The sequence below is a fragment of the Phascolarctos cinereus genome, unplaced genomic scaffold (genome assembly GCF_003287225.1).
Source record: "Phascolarctos cinereus isolate Bilbo 61053 unplaced genomic scaffold, phaCin_HiC Scaffold_726;HRSCAF=1367, whole genome shotgun sequence".
Lineage (NCBI taxonomy): Eukaryota > Metazoa > Chordata > Mammalia > Diprotodontia > Phascolarctidae > Phascolarctos > Phascolarctos cinereus.
Window position 1 is genome coordinate 11,866,980 of NW_027556098.1, and position 21,882 is coordinate 11,888,861.

Here is a 21,882-nt window from a genome sequence, read left to right on the forward strand (position 1 = left end):
GGAATTTCTCAAAGTATTTCATTCTGAAAAGTTTACTAGATTAGCTGCCAGTCTACTGTTTGACTGACAGAGTTGAATCTCAACATTTCTCCAATGACTGCATGTATGATGAAATCACCAGATGTAAAAATATTGTGAAAAACCTTACCACCACTGTCACTAGATGTTTCTTTGCTACTTTGTGCTATTTTAAACACAAAGCCCTCTCCTGAGTAAGAAGTAAACGCTATTAAATACAAATCCTCATTATAAATTAATCAAAAGTGTAAATATGTGATTTTGGGGAGAAAAAACCCACCTATGCCACAAAACTCTCCACATTAGTAAGGCCCTTGGAATATTAATCCATTTGATTGTCAGAAATCAGTCTACCTCCTTTCAATATATTTTACCTTTCAGAACCAGTAAGTTCATTTAGCCTATATTTGGAGGTGGTTTTGATATGTGAAAGTATAAAATATTAATTTGTGGATTTCAACAAAACTAATTGGGATTTTTAGAAATTCAAAGAAGTTGAAAATGGAACAATAGCCCATGAAGTATTGCTTTGTGTTAAAAAAAAACACAAACATGAAATATAATGTTTGTCATTTGTGTCAAGTGTAATTGTCATATGATGGAATAAGGTTTTTTTTTAAGAAATAGATTAGTAATAGTGTTTTAGAGCTGCAAACATTGTCAGAGAAAAACATCTGATCTGAAGACTTTGTTTTAACCAAAGTTTAACCAAACTGAAACCTCAATAAATTATGTGACTAACTCCAGTGAAGAATAAGGGCCAATCACTAATTTGGGGAAAGGAGGGGGGAGTGAATGACAGTAGTCAAGGTCTTGTAACTGATTAATATATAAAGAAATGTCCATTATTTCAGACCTTTAAAATGGAATGACAGGGATGTTCTATACTGTTGTTCTGTTTGCAGCAGCATCCACTCAATTCTTAATATTACTATATTTATAGCTAATTGTAATGAAGAAATAGGATAAAGTACAAGCTCACTGTGCATAATGATTACCTGCATCTTCTTGAATAATAATTTCCTCACTTATTACTCCTTGATTTGATAGGTTTATCTTGATGTCAAAGGAAAACTCAGGTTTATCTGCAGAGATAAGGAGATCAACTGGCAATTGCCAAATCATTTAGAACACTAAGAAGTGTCAGGCAATAGATTTTTCTAAAGAGCTGTTGAGGGGATGAATTAGTGCAAGAAGGTCACGTGATGGGAGTTCTTTTCTCTGATGCAGTGCTATGTTTTTGCCAAAAGAAAAATAATACCAACAGAAATTGATTGCTTATCAATTATTGTGAATAGAAAGCCAAAGGGAGGCAAAGCCAAGATGGCAGAATAGAAACAGGAATCTATCTGAATCCTCCCAATGTTGTCTTCCAAACAACTTTAAAATAATGTGTCAAATCAAATTCTGGAGTGGCAGAGCCAATAAATAATGGGAGTGATGCATTTTTCTAGTCTAAATAACCTAGAAGATAGGCAGGAGAGATCTGTGACACTGGGATCAGGGCTGGCCCAAAGTGCATTCACTTGGCAGCACCAGCAGTGAGCCTTAGAGCAGGTGGGAAAGCAACAGCTTTGGGAGCTCTCAGTCAGAGGCAATAAGGAGGCCAGGCGACTGGTCGGAAAGAGATTACAGGGGATCTCGAGTTGGCACTGAGTGAAAGGACCCTGTTGCATTGTCCTACACAATTCTGACTGTGCCTGTGGGCAGAGAGGAGCACTAGCTCATGTGGCTACAGGGGAGAGCAGGTGCCCTTGTCCTAGTTCCAGGGATCAGAGGAGCACTAGCACTTGTAGCTAAAGAAGAACACAGGCCAGGAGAGCAGGGACAACACCTCTCCTTGGATCAAACCATCTCTGAATCATCAAAAAATATACAGAATCCCAGAACTAGCGCTGAAAACGGAAGTGTGAAAAAGCCTGAAGCTTCAGAAAGTGCCCACCACATCTCAGGAACAAAGCCCAATTTTAACATAAAGTTAAATGTCAAGAAATCGGTTAGAAAAATGAGCAAACACCACCACAAAAAAGGAACTGACCATAAAAGGCTACTGTGGCAACAGAGAAGATCAAAACACAGATTCAGAAGATGACAACAATGTGAAAACACCTACAAGGAAAGCCTAACATAAAATGCAGATTGGAGAAAAGACCAACAAGACTTCTTAGAAGAGCTAAAGCAAGAGATAAGAGTGGGGGCAGGTAGGTGGCTCAGTGAATAGAGCTCTGGCCTTGGAGTCAGGAGGACCTGAGTTCAAATCCAGCCTTAGACACTTAATACTTACTAGCTGTGTGACCCTGGGCAAGTCACTTAACCCTGATTGCCTCACCAAAAAAAAAAAAAAAAGATTAAAGTGATAAAAGAAAAAATGGGAAAAGGAATGAGAATGATTTAAAAAAAATTGTGAAAAGGGAATTAGCAGCTTGATAAAAGAGGCAAAAAAAATACTGAAGCAAATAACACTTAAAAAAACAGAATTGTATAAATGGTGAAAGAGGCACAAAAATTCACTGAAGAAAACAACTCCTTAAAATAGAAAATTGGCCAAATGGAAAAAGAGATACAAAACTTTATTGAAGAAAATAATTTCTCAAAAAATAGATTTGGCAAGTGGAAGCTAATGACTCCATGAGACAGCAACTAATAATGAAACAAAAAGAATGAAAAATAGAAGAAAATGTAAAATATCTCATTGGAAAAAGAATTTACATGGAAAATAGATGGAGGAGAGATAATTCAAGCATTATTAGACTACCTGAAAGCCATGATCAAGAAAAGAGCCTAGGCATCATATTTCAAGAAAATGTAAAGGAAGACTGTCCCAGTATCTAGAAAAGTCTAGAAAATAAAATGGAAATGGAAAGAATCCATTGATCATCTCCTGAAAGAGATCTCAAAGTTAAAATTCCCAGGAATATTATAGGGACATTCCAGAATTCCCAGGTCAATGAAAAAATATTACAAGTAACCAGGAAAAAAAAACATTCAAATATCATGGCACCACAGTCAACATCACATAAGATTTACCACATTACATGTTCAAGAAATGCAAGGCTAGGAACCTAATATTCTGGAAGGCAAAGGAGCTAGGATTACAACCAAGAAGAACCCACTCAGAAAAACTGAGTGTGAAAAAATGAATATTTAAGGAAAAAGAGGACTTGTAAGCATTCCTGATAAAATGATCAGAGATGAGCAGACAATTTGACATTCAAACAGAAGGCTAAAGAGAAGTGTAAAAAGGTAAACATAAAAGAGAAATCATAAGGGATTCAATAAGGTTAAGCAGTTTACATGTCTGTATGGGAAGATGATACATGTAGCTTGTAAGAATTTTGTCATTCTTAGGGTGGTTAGAAGAAGTCTACATAAATAGAAGATATAGGTATCAGTCAGTTATATTGGGGTGATCTAAAAAATGAAGGGTTGTGAAAGAGGGATGCATTGGGAGGACAGGGAATGGAGAGGAAAAATGAGGAAAATTATTGTACAAAAAAGTTGTGGAAGGAAGAACTTTTAGAAGGTAAGAGGAAAATGGGTGGTGTTGGTGCGCAATGCTTAAACCTCACTCTAATCAAAATAGGTTCAAAGAGGGAAGAATACACACACACACACACACACACACACACACATATCCAAATTCAAAGAAGCAAACAATGTACAAAGAGCCATGGGAGTATGACTTACCATAAAGCAAAGCATGGGAAACAATGAAGAGTTATTTTATATTGTGAGATCTCACAAAGTCATGAGTGGTTAAAAAAATAAGAGGAGATTCTGAGACAGAAAATGAGAATAGTAGGCTAGAGGAGGAAGGGAGATTAAAAAAATTACGGACAGCCAGTTTGACAGCCCTTATATACTCATGAATAATCTGAAGCCCCCAAAAGTTATTTGGTTCATGCAAATTCTCCTAGGGAGTAGAAAAGATGCCCCATGACTAAGGAATTGCATGTATTCCTTCCTCTACAGTGGGCTTGCAGCTTTAACACTGAATGAGTCACTTAACCTTCCTGAGTGTTCAGCATCTGTCCCTGTAAATTGGGGAGAAGATACTGAACTTGCATTGGTAGAAGGTATTTCTTCTTCTGGGAGGTCTTTATTATCAATGCAAATTCACTACCCATCCCAATCCATATCCCTCTTTTTTTTTTCTAACAAGGAACTTGTGACTGACTAATCATGGCCATCCCTCTCCACCTCCCTCCTAAAGACAGCAGGCAGTCTGATATAGGCTATACATATACATTCCTATTAAACATATTTTCACATTAGTGATGTTTTAAGTAAGAATTAGAACCAATAGGAGGAACCACCAGAAAGAGGAAACAAAACACAACAGAAGAAAAAAAACTAGTATGCTTTGATCTGCATTCAAACTCCATAGTTCGTTCTTCTTTGTGGTTAGCATTTTCCATCACAAGGCCTCTGGAGATGTCTTAGATCCTTGTATTGCTGGGAAGGGTTAAGTTTATCAATATTAGTCATCGCCCATCGTGGCTTGTTATTGTGTACAGTGTTCTCTTGGTTCTGCTCACTTCACTCAGTATCAGAGCATACAAGACTTTCCAGGTTTTTTGAAGTCAGCCTGCTCATCATTTCTTATAGCACAATAGTATTCCATTACATTCGTATACCACAACTTGTTCAGCCATTCCCTAATTGACAGGCATCCTCTCAATTTCCAATTCTTTGCTTTCTTTGCCACCACAAAAAGAGCTGCTATAAATATATTTGTACATGTGGGTCCTTTTCCCATTTGTATGATCTCTGGGATATAGCCCTAGAAGTGCTATTGCTAGGTCAAAGGGTATGCACATTTTTATAGCCCTTTGGGCATAGTTCCAAATTGTTCTCCAAAATGGTTGGATCATTTCACAACTCCACCAACAATGCATTAGCATTCCAATATTCTTACATCTTCTCCAACATTTATCATTTTCCTGTTTTGTCATGTTAGCCAATCTGATAGGTGTGATGTGTACCTCAGAGTTATTTTGATTTGCATTTCTCTAATCAAGAGTGATTTAGAACATTTTTTATATGACTATAGATGGCTTTAGTTTCTTCATCTTAGAACTCCCTATTCATATCTCTTCACCATTTGTCAGTTGGGGAATGACTTATATCCTCATAAATTTGACTTAATTCTCTATATATTTTAGAAATGAGGTCCTTATCAGAGAGACTAGTAAACATTCTTTACCAATTTTCTACTTTCCTTCTAATCTTGGTTGCATTGGCTTTGTGAAAAACTTTTCAATTTAATGTAATCAAAGTTATCCATTTTGCATTTCATAATGTTCTCTGTCTCCTGTTTGGTCATGAATTCTTCTGTTCTGCATAAATCTGATAGGTAAACTATTCCTTGCTCTCCCAATTTGCTTACAATATCAGCCTTTATATCTAAATCATGAATCTATTTTGACTTTATTTTGGTATATGGTGTGAGATTTTGATCTATGCCTAGTTTCTGCCATACTCTTTTCCAGTTTTCCCAGCAGTTTTTGTCAAAAAGCGAGTTCTTATCCTAGAAGCTGAGGTCTTAGGGCTTATCAAATAATAGATTGCCATAGTCATTGACTACTGTTTCTTGCATAGTTAACCTATTCCACTGATCCACCACCATTTCTTAGCCAGTACCAAGCAGTTTTGATGATTGCTGCTTTATAATACAATGTAAAATCTGGGATGGCTAGGCCACTTTCCCCTGCCTTTCTTTTCATTAGTTCCTTTGATATTCTGGGCCTTTTGTTCTTCCAAATGAATCTTATTATTTTTTCTAACTCTATAAAATAATTTTTGGTAGTGTGATTGGTATGGCACTGAATAAGTAAATTAGTTTAGATGGAATTGTCATTTTTATTGTATTAGCTTGGCCTCCCAATGAGCAATTGATGTTTTCCAATTATTTAGATCTGACTTTATTTGTGTGAAAAATGTTTTATAATTGTATTCATATAGTTCCTGGGTTTGTTTCAGTAGGTAGGCTCCTAAATATTTTATAATGTCTACAGTAACTTTAAATGGAATTTCTCTTTCTCTCTCTTGCTATTGGGCTTTGTTGGTAATATATAGAAATGCCAATGATTTATGTGAGTTTATTTTATAGCAATTTTTCTAAAATTGTTTATTATTTCCAATAGTTTTTTACTTGATTCTCTAGGATTCTCTACGTACATCATCATATCATCTGCAAAGAGTGATAGCTTTGTTTCTTCTTTGCCTATTATAATACCTTCAGTTTCTTTTTCTTCTCTTATTGCTAAAGCTAACATTTTCAGTACAATATTGAACAACAGTGGTGATAACGGACATCTTTGTTTCACCCCCGATCTTACTGGAAATGCTTCTAGCTTGTCCCCATTACATATGATACTTGCTGAAGGTTTTAGGTGGATGCTATTTATTATTTTAAGGAAGATTCCATTTATTCATATGCTCTCTAGTGTTTTTAATAAGAATGAGTGTTGTATTTTGTCAAAAGCTTTTTCTGCATCTATTGAGATGATCATGTGGTTTCTGTTAGTTTTATTATTGATATGATCAATTATGCTGATAGTTTTCCTAATGTTGAACCAGCCCTGCATTCCTGGCATAAATCCTACCTGGTCATAGTGTATTATTCTTGTGATAAGTTGCTGCAATCTATTTGCTACTATTTTATTTAAAATTTTTGCATTGGGGAAGCTAGGTGGCGCAGTGAATAGAGCACTAGCCCTGAAGTCAGGAGGACCTGAGTTCAAATCTGGCCTCAGACCAAACACTTGACACTTACTAGCTGTGTGGCCCTGGGCAAGTCACTTAACCCCAATAGCCTAAATTAAAAAAAATAAAATTTCTGCATCTATATTCATTAGAGAAATTGGTCTATAATTTTTTTTCTCTGTTTTGACTCTTCCCAGTTTACTTGTATCATAAAAAGAATTTGGTAAGACTCCTTCTTCACCTATTTTCCCAAATAGTCCATATAATATTGGCAGTAATTGTTCCTTAAATGTTTGATAGAACTCGAGTGTAAATCCATCTGGCCTTGGAGATTTTTTCCTAGGGAGTTCATCAATGGCTTGTTCAGTTTCTTTTTCTGAGATGGGGTTATTTATGTATTTCCTCTTCTGTTAATCTGGGCAATTTATATTTTTGTAAATATTTATCCATTCCACCAAGATTGTCAAATTTATTGAAATACAGTTGGGTAAAATAGTTCCTAATTATTGTTTTAATTTCTTCTTCCTTGGTGGTTTCACCCTTTTCATTTTTGATAGTGGTAATTTGGTTTTTTTATTTCTTTTTTTAAATTAAATTAACCAAAATTTATCTATTTTATTGTTTTATTCATAAAACCAGCTTTTAGTTTTATTTATTAGTTCAATAGTTTTCTTAATTTCAATTTTCATAATTTTTCCTTTGGTTTTCAATATTTCTAATTTGGTGTTTAATTAAGGGTTTTTAATTTGTTCTTTTTCTAGTTTTTTTAGTTGTTTGCCCAATTCATTGATCTCCTCTTTTTCTATTTTATTCATGTAAGCATTTAGAGATATAACTTCCCCTAAGAACTGCCTTTGCTGCATCCCATAAGCTTTGGTATGTTGTCTCATTATTGTCATTCTCCTGAAGGAAGTTATTGATTGTTTCTATAATTTGTTGTTTAACCCAATCATTTTTTAGAATTAGATTATTTAGTTTCCAATTCTTTTTTAGTCTGTCTTTCCATGGCCCTTTATTACATATAATTTTTATTGCATCATGATCTGAAAAGGATGCGTTTAATATTTTTACCTTTCTGCATTGGATTGTGAAAGTTTTTATGCCCTATTTTTGTGTATGTGCCATGTACCGTTGAGAAAAAAAGTATATTCCTTTCTATCCCCATTTAGTTTTCCCCAGAGGTCTGTCATGCCTAAGTTTTCTAATACTCTGTTTACTTCCTTAGCTTCTTTCTTGTTTATTTTGTGGTTAGATATGTCGAGTTCAGAGAGGCGGATGTTGAAGTCCCCCACTAGTATAGTTTTGCTGTCTATTTCTTCCTGTAACTCCCTGAACTTCTCCTGTAAGAATTTGGATGCTATACCATTTGGTGCATATATGTTTAGTAATGATATTACTTCATTGTCTATGGTGCCTTTAGCGGATGTAGTTTTCTTCCTTATCTCTTTTGATAAGATGTATTTTTGTTTTTGCTTTGTCTGGGATCAGGATTGCTACCCTTGCTCTTTTTACTTCAGCTGAAGCATAATATATTCTGCTCTAGCCTTTTACCTTTACCCTGTATGTGTCACTCTTTTTCAAATGTGTTTCCTGTAAACAACATATTGTAGGATTATGGTTTTTCAGGAGAATTATTATATCATGGCCAAATAACCCTGATCCCTCCCATGAAAATAATGTTATTGTAATGTGAGGAACCACCTCAAACTGCAAATAGTTTATACATATTTTTTGTGCAGTGGAATTGGACTGGATACTTTATATCATTTGAAGGATTGCCTTGTGCTTAAATCCCAAGCCTGAGTGAGAAAAGGAAGGAATTAAAATGACTAGAAAAGAGACAATCCAGAAATTTTTCCTTGAACCCCAAGTGAATTATTGATCTAAAATAAATTCCCTCACTCATTTAGAAATAGAAAACTGAAGTTCTCCTTCCAATCTAGAGTTTACTTGGGAAAAATGCTTTTTTTCTCAGTTTTGTGAATACATGAGCAAACTTGGTTTTATTTTCTTTGAAGGAACTTAAACATGTTTCTTAAATATAGACATATAGTTAGTATGGTTTGATCCTATTTTTGTTGACATTGGCTTCTTGTGAGTCCCTATAGCCTGGATAATATGAATCTTTGTTAATATATTCTAATTTCTTAAGATGCCCTTCCCTAAGCAGATGGTGAGTGGTATTGCATAGGAATATCCAGTATTTAAAGATCTATCATATCTGTTCAGTTTCTTTTTGAGTCAATTGCTGGTTCAGGAGCTTAATTCAACCCCAACTATTTCCTAAGTCTTGCCATGGAAGCAAGACCCAATTTGCTCAATCAGCTATTGAACACTCTTTGAAATCAAAGAATTTTGGAAATAACTCTATCCAAAACAATGAGATTCTATGGAGTGACTGACTATATATATATATATATAATATATATAATATATATATATATATATTATATATATATATATATATATATTATATATATTATTTATTATATGTATATATATATATATATGTATATATATATATATATGTATATATATATATATATATAAAATTTTTTTTTTTTTTGCTTTTTGGTAAGGCAGTCAGGGTTAAGTGATGTGCCCAGGGTCACACAGCTAGTAAGTGTCAAGTGTCTGAGGCCATATTTGACCTCAGGTCCTCCTGACCCCATGGCTGGAGCTTTACCCACTGCACCACCTAGCTGCCCCTAGTGACTGACAATATTTAAGACCTTGTAACTGATCAAAATGTAAATAGATGCCTATTGATTCAGACCTTTTAAAAATGGGTTGCTATGGAAGTTTTGTGTTATTGTCACATTACCAGCATTGCCTTTCCCTTTCAAATGCTAATTGCGTATTGTCTTTTTGAATTTTTCTTCAGAATGCTTTATTTATTTTCAAGTGATACTGTCTTTCAGATAATTTTTTTTTTGCATGAGACATTTATAGGCTTTTAAAAAATGACTGTGTTCCAAAATAAATGTAATGAAGATACAGGCTAAAGTAGAATTTGCCAAGCCCGATGATCACCTGCACCTATCTGAGCAATAATGCCCTAGTTATTTCATATTTTTCCTTGTTTATTTCATCCTTCCCATGGATTGTGCCACACACCTTGGGTTTATCTACAATGATAAAGAGTTCAAATATGAAATTTCAAATCATTTGGAATACTTAGAAATGTCAGGCAATTTTCTGCGGCAGAGAGTGGTGAAAACTTTGAATTTTGAGATATACAATGGGAATAATATGCTAGTGGAGGAAAGGGAGGTTCAGAAAGAATGTGGCCATCCAGTCTCACAGCCAATCCTGTTACAGTGAGGAGTAACTCCAGACCCTGAAGTATGAAAAGATTCATTCAAAAATCACCTAGGGTAGGGTTGGAGCCAAGATGGCAAAGTAAAAGCAGTGACTTGCTTGAGCTCTCCCCCAAACCCCTCCAAATACCTGTAAAAAATGGCTCTAAACAAATTCTAAAGCAGCAGAACCTACAAAAAGACAGAGTGAAACAAATTTTGAGCCCAAGAAAATCTGGATGGTTGATTGGAAAGGTCTATCATGCCTGGCAGGGAGAGGAATGCAGTTCAGCATGGGGGCACAGGTAAAGAAGGTCTCAGTGAACCTGGAACAGTCCTCAGATGACTGAATCACGGGCAGCTGTGGCACTTTCAGACTTCTCAACCCATGAACGCCAGAGACAACTTAGAAGGTCAATAGGAAAAGTATGTGACTGCAGTGAGAGAGAAGCTAAGTGACTGCTTCCAGAGCTCTCAGCCCACAGACTGAGGGGGAATTAAGTGGCTAGTCAGAGGTGGATTGTAGAGATCTCTTTGCTGGTGCAGGATTATCTTGCTTTGCCCATGCTTGGATCTGGGTCACAGTTCTGGGTGGTGGTCCTGGGGTGAGGAGGAGCGCTGGTGTGGTGGAGCTTGTGGTGGTGGTGGAGAGAAAATCTTCCTCACAGTTCCAAGGCAGAGAACAGTGTTTGTGGTCACTCATAGACCAGAGCACAAGCCAGGAAAGCAGTAAACACCTTGCCCCTTATCATACCACCTTGCAAGAACTGAAAATTTAAAAGTATCTTTGAAAACAGCTGCACAAAACCCGCTGAAGTTTGGGACAGTACCTTCTCCACACTGGAAGCAGACCCCTACCTTAACAAAGAGTTTATAACTCAAGTAATTGGGTGGGATCATGAGCAAGCTTCCCAAAAAAAGTCAGACCATAGAAGCTTTCTTTGGTGACAAAGCAGATCAAGACATACAACGACAGGAAGACAACAAAGTCAAAGCTCCTACATCCAAAGCCTCCAAGAAAAATATGAATTGGTCCCAGGCCATGGAAGAGCTCAAAAAGGATTTTGAGAAGCAAATAAGAGAAGTAGAGGAAAAACTGGAAAGAGAAATGAGAGTGATGCAAGAAAATCATGAAAAACAAGTCAACAACTTACTAAAGGAGACCCAAAAAAATACTGAAAAAAAAAGACTTAAAAAATAGCCTAACCCAAATGGCAAAAGAGGTCCAAAAAGCCCATGAGGAGAAGAATGCCTTAAAAAGAAAAATTGGCCAAATGGAAAAGGAAGTCCAAAAGCTTACTGAAGAAAATACTTCCTTAAAAATTAAAATGGAGCAATTGGAAGCTAGTGACTTTATGAGAAATCAAGACACTGTAAAACACTGTAAAAAGTCACCTAGGGTAGATAAGAGTACTCCAAGATTCAGGAAATGCATTGGTGATTCCTCATTTTACCATGTCTGCTTGCTACTTGGACGATGAATGAATAACTTAACTTCCATGAGTGCTTGGCATCTGTCCTTATAAATTTGTGGGAAGACACTGAAATTGCATTGGTAGAAGATATTTTCTTATCTAGGTGAGGTTTTTAATATCAATGCAACCTTCCTTCTCATCCCATATGATAACTTTTTTTTTTCTCTGACTGGAAGAACTGCCTTGTATTTCTGAGTTGCCCAAGCCCTTCTATTGTGTGAGTTCTGTTGGACTGGAATTAATATTCTACTGTATCAGACCATCCCTGCCACAGATCATTATATCATGGCCAAACATCGTTGATATCTTCCATTAAAAAGCTGTCATTATAGAGAGGAATTGCTTCAAATGCAAATAGTTTATACATACTTTTTGAGTGATTGGATTGGGTGGGATACTTTTATATCATTTTCAGGAGTCCCTTGTGCTCAAATTGCAAGCCTGAGTGAGGCAAGAAAAGAACTAAGAAGAGGAGGGGCAATTCAGCAATGTTTCCTTGAGGCCAAGTGAATTATTCTAAAATAAATTCCTTCATGTAGAAATAGAAAAACTGAAGCTCTCCTTTTCCAATATAGAGTTTACATAAGAAAATTATTTTTCTCAATTTTGTGAATATATGACCAACTTTTTTTTTCTTTAAAGGAATTTAGATGTGTTTATTAAATATGGACCTATAATTAGTACAATTAGATTCCATTTGTTTTGGAGTTGGTTACCTGTGAGTCTCTATAACCTGGATTAAATATGAATCTTTGTTGATATGTTGGAATTTCTTAAGGTAGCCTTCCCCAATCATGTGGTTGGTGGTATTGCATAAGAATAGATATGTTATCTCTTTTCCGTTTATTTTTGAGTCATGTGGTAGTTCAGGAATTTAACTCAGCCCCAATCATCTGCTAATCTTTTCATGGCAAGATCCAGTTTACTCAAACATCTACTTGGCTTTCAAACATTCTCTTTGAATTCAAAAGATTTTGGAAATAACTCCCACCTAGAACAATGAGATTCCATGGAGTGACTGACAATTGTTAAAGCATTGTAACTGATTAACAGGTAGACAGATGCCATTGAGTAAGGCCATTTAAAATGTTTTGCCAGGGAAATTTTGTGCTATTGCCACCTCAGAAGTAGTATCCATTTAATTTTAATTACTAATTGCATATTGCCTTTTTTAGTTTTTTCTTCAGAGTGATAGTTTATTTTCAGGTGATGTTTTCTTTCAGATGAACTTTTTGCATAAGACATTTGTATGCTTATTGAAATGACTGTTCCATATTAAATATAATGAAGATACACGCTAAAGTAGACCTTGCCATTCCTGGTGATCACCTGTACCTATCTGAGCAATAATTCCCTCAGTTATTTCCTATTTTGCCTTTTTTATTTCATTCTTCCTATGGATTGTACCATATACCTCAGGTTCATCTATAATAATAAAAAGTTTAAATGTGAAATGTCAAATCATTTGGAATACTTAGAAATGTCTGGCTATTTCCTGAGGCAATAGGTTTTGAGAGAAATGATTAAGAATAACCAATATCTTGGGAAAATTCAGTTTTTCTCCCTTTCTTCCAAATTCCTGATTTTGAAAAAGCTCAGGCTCTTTAAGCACATTACTGATAATGAGATCTAATTAACACTCCTCAAACTTGGTTAGACCCCACCCAACTTTACAAGGAATTTAAGCTAAGGCAGGGAAAACCATTGTGTTCTACTCAAACTTGGGTGGAGACAGATTCTTTTGTCTAGCTAGCCCAAGGCTGCCAGTGATCTGAGTATAGAGATCATTTCCTTTCCAAGGGTAATGTGAGGGCCCCCTCAGTCCCTCTTTGAAAAGGGTATATAAACTATGAACCCCACCCCCATGATAGTCTTTGGTGTAAGAGAGACAGCCAAAGAACCATTCTTTTTTGAATAATCTGCTGGCCTTATATTAATAAAATAATTAAATTACTCAAAAACTATGTCTCTTGAACCTTTTTAAAAGTCGTGTTTATGGTAACCAGAGGAAGGGATTTTAGAGAAACTGTAAATTGAGATTTTGACTCTTCTCAACCTCAAACTTCTGATCCTAACCTTCGATCACCTCTAGGTAAGCATATATGTGTCTCTATGTCTGTTTTTAATGTTTGAGCTGTAGCTTTTTTCTAATTATCACTAATTATCAGGAAGGCAAGTTGTCGAGTAGATGTGTCAGCTTGAAGAAGATCCCTGAAGTAAGCCATATGGAGATGAGACAGGGAAAACCTGTATACACAGTAAAGGGGCACCTGGGAATTCTGGAATATTGTGAATATTCAGCTTATGAAAGCAGTTGCTAGTCAAACTTCAAAAGTGGTAGCAATGTATTCTGAGTTTTTTGAAGGAAAAGGGTTTCAGAAAGGGAAATCTGAGCCATTACTCTGTGACAGAATCTCTAATGCTACAATCCTTGCGTGTATACGTGTGTGTGTGTGTGTGTGTGTGTGTGTGTGTGTGTGTGTGTGTGTGTGTGTATGTGAGAAAGGAACTCTTTAAGTAAAGGAAGGACTTAGGTAATTTTATGCAGACTGCCATTGGAGAGAATCCCTATTCTTAGCCTTTTCAGGCAGAGGTGTGTCAAAAGGATTCTTGTGATCAGGTAAAGTGAGTGAATTAAATGAGATATTAAAGCAAGAAAAGAAAATAGTTTTTAATTTTAACTTTTGATTTCTGAGTCACTAAGGCTCTGTTGGTTGGTTCTGTGTTTTTGTCTGTTCGAGTTTTCTCTCTGTCTTGTGTGAGTTTATAGATTTAGAGGTGGAATCAGAGAAAGGATCTTTCTCTCTGAGTAAAAACACCAAGTTCTTTTCTTTGGTGGGGCTTTAACTTGCAGCTCCAAGCTGATAACATCTCAGACCAAGCAGCCTGTAGCTTGGCTGTAGTCTGCAAGGGCCGATTCTTTGGAGCAGGCCCATCCTCTCCAGTGAGGTTAGTTAATAAGACACTTAAAGCCACTTGGATTATGTTTAAATTATATCTAGAGAACTGTCTTCACCTCTTCCCAACTTCCCCAATATATCTGAGATTTGGCAAGAGGATGGAGGGAAAATGTGGAAGGTAGATAAAAAGGTTTGGAGACAAATGGGGGACATACTCTGCACACAGCAGGCAGGCAGCAGCAAGCCCATGTCTCCAAGCCCCTACTGTCTCAGGATAGTTGCTTTGGGTGCTCTTGTGCCAGGTTCAGATGGTTTTAAGCTTATTGAGAGGGTGTGAGAAAGTTTGACTTTGTTTTAGGTAGAAAGATTGAGAATGAAAATTTGTAGCTTGATTTGAAAGTCAACAGAGAAAGTTATAGAGGATTAGAAGGAATCAAAATGGAGGATACCATGTGTTTCAACTTCTTGTTCCATGTCACTTTAAAATCTTTGGCAACTGGAAATACTGAATCTCATTATATGAAATGCTTGGAATAAATATTTTTGTATAAAATATGCTAAATAATTGAAATTATAAATTGAGATTCTGTGTGATAACATTTGGAAAATAGATCCAGGTTTAGTTGAATATATTCTGGTCTCATTTTAAATGAAATTTATTATTTATTATTATTATACTGTGTCAGGAAACTTGTTAGCTGTGTGGTTTTAAGTCAAGTTACCCCAGTTATGTGACATGTAATGTGTATAAAGATAATGCCTAACGTGAATTTGGTAATTTGTTGTATTAGAAATATTGTTAGAAATGTGAATTCTTCTTTAATTCTTTTGGGTTATGTCTTTAGCTGTTAAAAGACTGATGTAGGGGCAACTAGGTGGCACAGTGGATAGATCACCAGCCCTGGAGTCAGGAGGACCTGAGTTCAAATCCAGCCTCAGACACTTGCTGTGTGACCCTGGGCAAGTCACTTAACCCCATTGCCTAGCCAAAAAAAAAAAAAAGACTGATATAAAAAAAATTTAAAGAAATCAGTAATAGATTAGTAACTGTTATTGTGTCAGTATTTTAAGATTTCAGGATCCAGCCCCCTGCTTAGGTGATTAAAATGCAGTGATTTGACTTCAGTTAAGAACTAGAAATTGCAAAAGAAAAGATTTTTGGAAATCAGTCTGTAATCAGATTTAGTCTAGGAGTAAGTTTAGATCTTCTGGTTAATCATGTCTACCCACCTTTCAGGGTAAATCTTTAGGAAGGCCTTATTAAATCTAACATTGCATAAATATTGGATATGGTAAAGACTGGTTATTGTGATTTGTAATTATTATATAATATCTTAAATGTTTCTTTGTACTGTTCAATTATTTAGTTATTATTTTAATTCAACTATTTAAGTAACTCTGTGGAAGCTCTTGAAGGTTTCTGCCTGGGGAAACTGGCCCTGCCCTGCCAGCATCAAATCAAATTCCTTAGGTCTCTTTGCTTGGGCCAAAAAAAAAAAAAAGCATCAGTACAACTTAGAATCTTGGGATATTTTAGCCCAGCCCCATTTTCAGTTAACCTGAGGTGTGATTTCAAACTGTTTGTAAAACTTGATATGTATTTCCTAGTATATGTAGCTTGAAATTCCCTGGAGGATGGTAATGGAGAGCTGGAATGCTTAGGGCAGTTCTTTATCTGATGAGTCTCACAGGTAAAGAAGGCAGGGGACTCCTGCTCTTTAAGGAAGTAGAGGAAAAGGTTATATGGAGCTGGAAATTGTCACCACATCTTTAAAAAAAAAAGAAAATATATGAATTTATGGATAATAATATTTTTCTTCTAAAGTGCTAAGAATATCAAGCCTTAGAAATTAAAATGTTACCATTAGCAATTATAAATCTAGAGCTGATTTGATTTAAACCAACATCTTTTGTGAAAAGAAAATAAGGGGTCTGATTATGAGTATGATAAATTAAACTTAACATGAAAAGATATTTGTTATTTGACATTAAGAAATGTATTAGCTGTATGGCCCCAAGAAAGTTCTATTTACCTCAGTTTCCTGTTCTATAAGGGGATAGTAATAGAAACCACCTCCCTGAGTTGTGAGGACAACATGATTGTAAAGTGCTTGGCATAGGGCAAATGCTATACTAATGTTAACTGTTTTATTGTCTCTTTAATTAGATATAATTGCCTCATATTTGATAACTTTATGTGGGTTTTTAGATGTGATCAGTATACAATGCCAATGTTGATGAGATAAATGATTTGCTGTGTAAGGTAATTTGGAAGTGCATTTACCTGAATTGAGACTACCTGATTGGTAATTAATTGGTTTTGTTTCAACTTTTAAATACATAACACTGTTTAGGAAATTGTTATGTTTCTAAATTTTCTTATATTGTGTGATCCAGAAAACTACCAGCAATTTCTAGATGTTGTTAGAGTAAGAATTGTACTGTCAAAAAAAAAAGCTGTTAGGTCATTCTGTCAGCCCTGCTGACCATGTGTTATAATATTCTGAAGTACTGTAATTTAAGAAGTTATGTAAACTTATATGTTTTGCCTATATTTAAGAAGTTCACTTAAAATTATTTGGCTGTCATTTATGAAAATTATGAGATTGTTAAGCAAACTATTTGGAGTTATTGTTATAATGTTAAAACCTATCAACTATTCACATAGGTGTTTTAAAAGGAAAATTGGTAATGATGGAAAGAAAAGATCTTGTAAAATCTCCTTTGTAAACCTACAAGGATTCTTAGAACCATTTAGTCATAAATTCTTATCAACCCTGTGAAAGAGTTCTATATTGTGGAATTCCTGCTGAGTAAATGGGAATCTTTGCACAAAATGGCTGTGCAATTTTCAAGCCTGCTTCATCTAAGGATATTTTTAATATATGTGTTAATTTGGAGGCTTATAGCAGTTGGCCAGTGTTGTTTTTCTAGGGGTTTAAATGGACTATTGTACATATTCACTATGTGGGATTCTAGAATGTAAGAATTTTTCCTAATTTCTGGTGATATATTTAAAGACAAAAGGAAGAAAAAGATATTGAGTAAAAATTTAAAGGTCTAGTAAACTTTGTTATTGTTTTAAGGCTAATTTAATTGGGTATGTTCTTTTTGGCTTATAAAAACTGAATATCCTCCACATTACAAATACCTTTTTGAGTAGAGGAGGGTGGTGCTTAGGAATTTGTGCTGATTAGGAATTTATTTTGTTGTAGTACTTTGGGAATTTATGTGTGTTACTCAAAAATATTTTACAGCAACTTAGTCTTGATAAATTCCAGTTTCAAATATTTATTTTTGCTTTAAGGTTGAATAAGAAAGAGATATCTCTAAGATTAGTGGTTTCCAACTAATTAACTTTCTTAAAATTTAATGATTATCTTTATAATATCAGGATAAAGTTTAAGCTGGTAAAGAGAAATACTTTTAGGAAGGAATGTTTAAATAAAAAAAAACTTTTGTAAAAAAAGAAGTTTGGTGTGATTTTTAAAAGGCCTACTAAATTTTATTTGTAAGCTAATGTATTGCAATAATTTAATATTGATAACAATTATGTCCTGATCTACTATGATTAGTGAGATTATTATTTGAGAAGGAAGCTTTTTTTGGCGGGTAGCCTGAATATTCTTTTTTGAAGTTTAATTCTTAGGTTTGCTGTGTCCTGGGACAGTCCTTAAATGGGTGCTTTTAGAAAAATGTCAGAAGTTAGCAGCTCAATGGAAGCAACATCTGAGCATTCACTAAGGCTAGTAAATATCTATCCTCGGGAATAAGGTAGAGAGGTTACCTTGGAAAAGGTTGCACATTCCCATACAAGAAATCTGTCTACCTGGCTCCATATGCTAGGCTACTTATAGTGGTGTAGGCCCCAGGGACCAACCAGTTTTGCTGCTATTATAACCATGTCCTTATAGCTCTCATAGCAAATTTCTATTACTAGAGTACACAAAGTAGAAGTTTTCCATTGTAATACTAGATCTATTAGGTATTTGATTAATACTAATGCATCTAAATTACTGTAATAAGTTGTAAGTGGGAAAGATATTACTTTTTTTATATGAATTTTTTGTCATTCCATGGCCAGCAAGAATTAAATTAGTGCTTGAACTGGTCATTTGTGACAGATTCAATTCCTGAAGTATCTTATTCTTTCAGAATGATATGAGTATAATCATACAAAGGTAAACAAGCTTACAAAGATGTAAATCTATTAAGTTGTGAGGTTAAAGTCAGAATCTCTTTTGTTTTTATTTTAAGGAATAGAATTTCACTACAATTATGTTAGTGAAGAGTAGTAACTTATGAGCTATCTGGTGTCACTTTAATGGGAAATCTGATTTTATTTATGTTTGTTATTTAATCTAGGATTAGAACATGTGTAGAAATGCATGCAAACTATTTAAGAATCACCTTAAAGAAGTTCCCATTGTTTAAAGGGATTCTGAGAGCAGTAATCTGTGTCCTTGTCCATTTGAACATTAAACTGTACATGTTTAACTATAGACAGTGTTTCATATAGAATCTGTTTCTGAATACAGTTTAGGATTTATATTTACATTTTTTTTTACATTTATATTTATATTTACATCCCAAGACTTGTTTTTTTGCTATTAAGCATGTTATTAAGACAAAATCATTTGGGTAATGTTGAACTTAGGAATGAAAAAAAGCACCTAATTAGCCTGAATATTAGTTATATCAAGTTGTGATTTTTCATTATAAATCTCTTACTGTTACCGATGTGAGATTGTAGTCAATACTTGTTATCTAGGATATATGATCCTTGAGAGCTGAACCCACCTGAAGCTCTGATTATTGGAACTTGCTACCTAAGACCTTATGGGACTGTTAACTGATATTATTCTGATTCTGATTCCAGGCATGATCATCAAGAAATGCTACTGAGCCAGTGATCCATGATGCTAGCAACCCTGTGGGGTTTACATGCATGAATTGTAGGTGGAGTTCTCGGGGAAAAAAGGTTGGGAGAACGACTCTTGGCATAGGCTGAGGTGGGATTCTCCTGACTCAATTTCTCCAATGAAAATATCCCACCTGGCTGACTTTAAGCCTGGCTCGATGCAATTGGCATCTATATAACGTTTGCCTGGAATAGACATCAAAATAAGGGAACATTTTCCCTTTTGTCCCTATTCTTCTTTTATGGCAAATTTCTATAATCATGTCAGGTGATAAGTATGAACAAAATATTAAATCTTTATCTTATAGGCTAAGACTGGATAATATCTGAGCTACTAGAATAAGATGGAGGTGTAAGATTTGAGTTATTTGGCCAGAATTTTAGTCCTGTCTATATTCCAAACAACTAGGTGAATAAGTATCTAGCTTTGTCATCTGCTATTAGTTATATAATTTCTCACAATCATATAGGGATTTGTAAAAGATTTGTGAAACCAGGAAATGATTCTGTCATTTAGTGAATATCATAACTCCCTCAGTTTGGTATTAAGGACAGAAATATCAGTATAATTAGTTATCTTAGAAGAAGGATGCCTTGTGTTCTATCTTATAAATGCCTTAAAGAGACATTTTTGTTAGGAGTTATTCATTTGAACATGGCTAGAAGTTGAAAATGTTTTATTATAAATAACTTACTTGATTATGCACTGTTTTAAAATGGATTACTCAATGTATTTATGTATCTCATCCCTGAACCTTTTGTTACATTCTAGTTAATCTGGAGACTTTTAAATAAATTCGTTTTTGTATTAGAGTCTGTCTTCTTATAGAAAGTGTTCTGTTATTAATTCCTTAGTGGAATTTCATCCTCCTAATGGGGAAATGAATAATGCCAACTATAAAAATTGGTTTCTAATTTTCCTGTTTTTGTATATGAGTTTCTTTGATTTATCAATATGATAATTGGCTAACCTAAAAATGTAAATTGCTTGTCCTGGTGTAAAAGGTTCCAAATTTTATTTTCTAGTAATAGACATAAGGTTTAAGCTAGCTTTCATTATCTGACCTGGTTATTGGCAAAGTAAATTAAAATTGTGTTAAGACCAATTTTATAGGAAATATTTAGCAGAGAAGAGGATTTCTACAAGTGACCTGAATCTAAGAAGACAATCAGCAGGAAACTGTTTTGAGACCACACTCAGACCAGAGAGCAACATCAGATGGATTCCTGAGAATCAGACAGCTGTATGAGATGAAACTTCTGAGTTTTAAATGGACAATTTTATTTTTTTACTGTCTTACCTTTTCCCTTTGTCTTTTATCTGTAAGGTCTACTTACTAAAGGGAACTGCCCCCTTTGGTTTTGTCAATGCATCAAATCAATTTCTTCCCCTTTTCCCCTTACAATGTTATCCATTATAAACCCAATACTTAAGAACCCTTAATGAAGTGTTTATAATATCACTTAGTGATTCATTGAGATTTTATCTTTTAATTAGAACCAAATGGGGAAATGTGAGAAATGAATATTTCTCCCATGTTTAATAATTAACTATTGTATTAGGAGTAAAGTTTTTTCCCCTTTTCTACTTCCTCATCCAGAAATCAACAAGTGTGGGAAATCTATCTTAAAGATTTAGCAAGGCCAAGATCTAATCAGACAGTAAAAGAAATTCTAAGTTTGGGCTAATGGTGAGTGTATTCCTACTCATTGCATTTGCTCAGACAGGTGTGGGAAAATGTTGATTCTCCCTATTATCAAGATAGATGATATGGAAGTTGATGTCTCTTTGACCAAGATTTGAATGATCTAAGTCACATACCCTAAGAACTTCATTTTAATATAGCCTACACCTCCCATTGTCTTAACCAATCTGAGTTGATTGCCATCCTTCAGAAACACCTCCTCTTCAAGGGCAAATAAACTGCGTCCCCACCACCACTAGAGGTCTTTGGTCTAAGAAAGATGGACAAATGACCATCATTTTTGTTAATAACCTGCTGGCCTTATTAATAAATGATTAAATTACCCAGAAACTAGGTCTCTCAAACCTTTTTAATCGTCACAGTCCTTCATATTTGTTATTCCTACTGGAGCAATAATATTCCATTACATCAATATACCACAATTTGTTCGGCCATTCTCCTCCCTATCAATAGAAATACATTTTTCTTTTTTTTTTCTTACTACCACAAAAGGTGCTGTTTAGAAATATTTTGGTATATGAGAACTTTCTATCATCAGTATCGCATCTCATTTGATAATCATTAAGAATCAAAGGAATTAACAATTTTCCTCATTTTATGGATGAGGAAACTGAGGGTCAGTGATTTGTCCAGGGTTACACAGTGGCAATACATCCTGTACCCTTTCTGCTATCTTGTGCTGCCTACCATATTCCTGCTTGAGCTTTGGGACCCTGTAAATAAAATAACAGTAAGTGCACATTTATATGTAGTTCTTCTAAGGTCCAGTCAAAGCCTTCCTCTTTGTGGAGATCTACAACTAGAAGGAACCTTAGATATATTTTCATCCAATCCCTCTTTTTACAGATAAGAACA

At 34.8% G+C, this 21,882-nt stretch overlaps 1 long non-coding RNA gene across 1 annotated transcript in view; it reads left to right on the forward strand.

The window, feature by feature from the left end:
* Positions 1–21,349, forward strand: part of LOC110221537 (uncharacterized) — a 30,681-nt gene extending 9,332 nt beyond the window's left edge. Inside the window, exon 3 of the long non-coding RNA XR_002328164.2 lies at positions 20,423–21,349. This is a non-coding gene — a long non-coding RNA (uncharacterized LOC110221537). The remainder of the gene's footprint in view (positions 1–20,422) is intronic.
* Positions 21,350–21,882: the final 533 nt, after the last annotated feature.